This window comes from Crocodylus porosus, unplaced genomic scaffold, assembly GCF_001723895.1.
Source record: "Crocodylus porosus isolate Cpor-Errol unplaced genomic scaffold, CroPor_comp1, whole genome shotgun sequence".
Classification (NCBI taxonomy): Eukaryota; Metazoa; Chordata; order Crocodylia; family Crocodylidae; genus Crocodylus; species Crocodylus porosus.
In genome coordinates, this window is record NW_017728920.1 from 9531074 (window position 1) to 9535827 (window position 4754).

General features: G+C 45.6%; 1 protein-coding gene across 3 annotated transcripts in view; it reads right to left on the bottom strand.

Moving 5' to 3' along the window:
- MICU1 (mitochondrial calcium uptake 1) overlaps positions 1-4754 on the bottom strand; it is a 227210-nt gene that overhangs the window by 161765 nt on the left and 60691 nt on the right. The window lies entirely within an intron of this gene.

Below are 4754 nucleotides of genomic sequence, written 5' to 3' on the forward strand. Positions count from 1 at the left end.
GAAGAGGTGAGGTGCAATGCAGGCATGGCTCACCACTCCAGGCAGCAGCAGGTCATAGACCCCACTCCCAGTGCTGGTGCACCCACATCAGTGCTGGGAGCAGGGGGTCTGCCCTGGCGCCACTTGCCAGCCAGTGTGGAGAACATGGGATGTGGGCGTGGCAGCGCTCAGAGTGGGGGCTATGCCCTGCTGTTGCTTGCCCCCTTCCACCTGGAGCAAGCTGCATCCGCACCCTGCACCCCCCCCAGCCCCGGCTGGGCAAGCGACAGCAGGGCAGAGCCCCCACTCCCAGCAGTGTCATGCCTGCATCTCACACCTCTCCCACCCTGGCTAGGCAGCTTGTCCAGGCCCCAGCCCCAAGCCGTCCCTCCCCAACCCCCAACACACTTACCACTTGGAGGCAGCTGTGTCAGCTGCCCGTTTAGTCTATGACTGAATCTCCAAAGCAACCGAATCTTTTCTGAATCCATTCAGAGCTTTTAATCTCTCGATTCAATTTGGATTCTGAGAGTCAGTCCTCAAATTGGGCCAACTCTCCTCCGAATCGAATCAGCTACCAAAGCTTTGCACAGCCCTTCATTGTGAACTTAAGAATCAAGCTTCAATATATTTTCTCCTTCAGCAGTAAAACATTTCAAATAAACTGAGACATTTCTGTAAAAAACAAACAAACAAAAACAAATGCTAGCTGCTACTTCTGTTCAAAACTAATCAAATCTGAACTCAAATAGCTTACTACATATTGAACAACATGCAACTGCTACAGGTAAATTCAAATTCATAGCTAATTAACATCTTTGATAACTATCTGAAGCAATTATTTAGCTCTTCATGCTACCATGAAAACCCACAAGTAGCAAATTACAGGCTGTAGTTTCATCTTGCAATTTTTTTTTTTTTTTTTTTTTTTTAGAAGACAAACAAGCTTCCAGGAGAGTGATTATACCATGCCAGGAAAGCATTTTAGTTCAATTAGAACACCATAATTTCCTATGGGATGTAAACAGTTTTTCCACTGTGATGAAATGATCTTCGCAAATTCCCTTCAGAGTTTATGTACTTGTCAGATTTTCCCCATCATCTTGGGAGTATTTGCTTTTTACATATTATTCTTAGTTGCTAGTGGAGAATGCATCATACCTTTTGTACGCAAGTGACAGGGGATTAATTACTGAAACTGAGCAAAAATCCATTAGCCATATATTTAACATATCTTATTATAAAAGCATCAATGGCACATCCATGATTAAGGTGGAGCTCAGCTTTTCATCCAAAGCATTGATTTAACCTCTATTTATATAAAGAATATATGCATCTCCTCTAAATTTACACTAAAATCTGTGGGTTAGACTACATTTTCTGAGAGCTATCATAGGAAAATAAAGCCGGAAAGGACCTCAAGAAGTTGTTCTGCTCAAGGGAGGATCAGACCTAAATACCATACCAGCCAAGTGTATGATAAACCCACTTTTGAAAGTTTCCAAGCATGGAGAGTTCACAACTTCTCCAGTTAGCCTGTTCCAACGCTTAACCATGCTCAGAGTTGAATAGTTCCTCCTAATCTCCAACAAAGTTCTCCAGAGGCAGTTGCTCCTAGACCTGTCCCTTATGGCTACAGAGAAAAGCCCATCTCCATCCTCTCTATAATTATCCTTCAGCTATTTGAAGAGTGTTATCAAATCCTCCCTCATTCTTCTCTTCTCCAGACTAAATAACCCTAGCTCTTTCAGCTTTTCCTCATACACCTCATCTCCACGACTGCTCTTTTAAGTTGCTCTGCACTGGACTCTTTCCCAACCGTCTACACAAAAAATTTACAGAAGGCTTTTAAAAGAGTCATCCCAACGTAACCGCAAGTCATTAGCAACCTGGATTTGACCTAGGGTTTAAAAAGACAGATTCCTCTCCCTTCAGTCTCCAACTACTAAAATGTGTTCCTATACACACTTCCTTTTTAATACTATTATCATTATGTAGGAACCCATTTTTAGCCAAATGTCCGCAATAATTAGCTTCCCTTCTAAAGGCAACACCAATAAAAAAAAGTAATAGGGCTTGATGAGAGATAAGAAGCTGCCCTCATGTTTTCCATCTTTTCTCTAAAGAATAGTTATAAAGATGCTTCTGTTACAGTGCAAGAAAAAAGCAAAAAAATTACATTAATAGCAGAATAGGAATTTGGATAAAGTGCTTATACCAGCCTAACTAGCATTTGTGCCAGCTATAAGGCATGGAGAAATGCTGTCAACTCCTACACCAGTGTAATTTGCTCAAATGCTATGTTGTATTACACTGAGAATGACTCAGGGGTAAAACTAAATATATTACATTAGTATAAAGCAAAGCACACTCCACCTAGAGGAAAACAAAGGTGATCAGGAACAGCCAGCGTTGATTCACCAAGAGCAAATCATGCCTGCTTAACCATGATTTCTTTCTATGATAAAGTGGTGACCAAAAAAGCAAAGGACTGTGGTCATCCATACCCCATCAGTGGTCAGTAGGGAGAAATAAGGGGCCAGCTCACTCAAGAACATACATACCAGATTCTCTTCAGAACTCTAGTGTCCACAGACCAGGCACCAGAGCTTGCACGGCCCCAACAGTGCTGTTACGCCCAAAGTTACAACTGCCCGAAAACTCTGAGATAAGACAAGATACTAGTTAATAACTTTGAATCATACCTAAGTGATATGATCAAAGTCAGGTATGGAGCAGTACCTCAGATTATTTTTAAGAATCGCATTGGAACACATATACTGACACAAAAGCTTGGCATTTTCCAACTGGCAGTTTGTTGAGCCCCAAGGGCTCATGCTCCAGTGTTGCATTATTGTATCCAATAAACAAAAGGGACAGAAACCCCATACTGCTCAGTCTCTTCAAATAAAGCTGGAATAAAGCAAGACTAGAGTGGGAAAGACAGCAAAAATTGTGAATTCAAACACATAAGTCATTTGAAGCAAGTACCAAGAAATTACCTTCCTTTCCATACTGATTAACAGATACCTGTTATAGGGTACTATCATAAATATTATGGGGTACTAATAAGCGGTAACATTACATTACACTTGAGCAGTATCCATTGGATAAACCTTGCAGGATTCCTCCTCCAAATATAGGACCAGATCTAAAAACAAACCGAAGAAAATTGTACGCAAACAGCTCTAAATAATTGATGCTACCATACTTCAGTGATAAAAAAAAGTATGCCAGATCTGATGAGCAAGTGGACTTCCAGGAAAACCTGACAGCCTAGCACTATTTTTTCTATAGAAACAAAAAGAATAGCTAGCCACCAGCTAGAAAGGGTATATGTGTTTAACTTGATACCTATAGGACTCCTGAGAGAGATTTTTTTTCCCCACGTGTTTGAGCTTCTCATATTTACCAGTTTTGAATGTTGATTACTATTTGCTCTTGGAGCCTAGTTCAGGCACTCAGGGACAAAATAATTATGTATTAAGCTAAGCTATCGACAGGATTTTTTATTATTATTATTATTGGTGCTTGCCACTGTACTAGGTGCACAGATTATGTAAATTCCCTCTGGATTACATTTCATCAGAAAAAGAATATAAAATATGAAAACAAAACATCCAATTTCAGTGTTTTAAGCCTTAAGAATGACTTGATTTCACAATACCCCCTGTAGCAGGGCACTAGGGTGCCTGCTACTGGTATTAGGAATAAGGGCTGCAGAAGCTCCCTGAGATAGCACAGGTGTTGGTTGCCGGAGCAGCCAGGCTGATCACATGACCAGAAGGGGGCAGGGCCGGGCCTTTATAAACAGCTCAGGCCAAAGCCTAGCAGTAGTTCCCTTCTGACAGCCTGAGGTGCAGGAGAGCTGAGATGAGCGGTGCAGCCTGAACACACAAGGGGCTGCACCATAGTAAGGGTGGAGAGAACCCTGACTGGTAGGCCTTTGCAAGAAAGCCAGGCGGGCCTAGAACCTATGTTACAGCCAGGAGGCTTATTGTTGTGTTACAGCCATCTGGCTTATGGTTCTGTTTAGTTCTTTGTGTAAATACCGGAGGACCAGGTGAGGCTGTAGGGGTGCGAGGAGGCCTCACAGGGGCTCCCCGGTAGCTCGGGGGTTCCTGGTGCCCAGTGAGGGCACAGCAAGTGGTGCCCAGTGAGGGCACAGTGACTGGTGCCACAAGCTGGCTCGGCAGCACAGCAATTGGCGCCACAGCTGGCACAGCGGGTGAGCGCCGGAGAGGCGCGGCGTGTGGGGTGTTGAGAACCCAGCCCGTGAGGGCGGTATTTTGCCCAGTAGGGTGTATGACCCAGGAAAGGGGTCTGGGGCCAGGTAAGGCTGAGGCCACCTGAGCCCCATGGTGAGAAGCCCCAGTGCGGGCAGGAAAGCATGAGAAGCACGGGGCAGGCCCCAGAGAGGGCAAGTACCACGAGAAGCGCGGAGTGCGGGCCCGGGTGTGTGGGTGACCGCGTGACATACGAGAGGCAGGCCCGGGGGGGAGGGGCACTGCCTGGACGGGGAAAGCCCCAGAGGGGGGCAGGCCTAGTGAGAAGCCCCGGAGGGGGGCAGGCCTAGCGAGAAGCCCAGTGAGGGCAAGGAGTGCCTGAGCGCAGGGAGACTGGCCCCAGTCGGGCACGTTCTGTGAGAAAGAGAACCCCAGGAGGGGCGCGTAGATTGAGCGGACCCTAGGGGGGGAGCGGATATAATTAGTAGGCCCGAGAGGGCTAGCGAATAGAGGGGCGCCGGTTGCGTGACAAGTCCAGGGGCGCCGGTG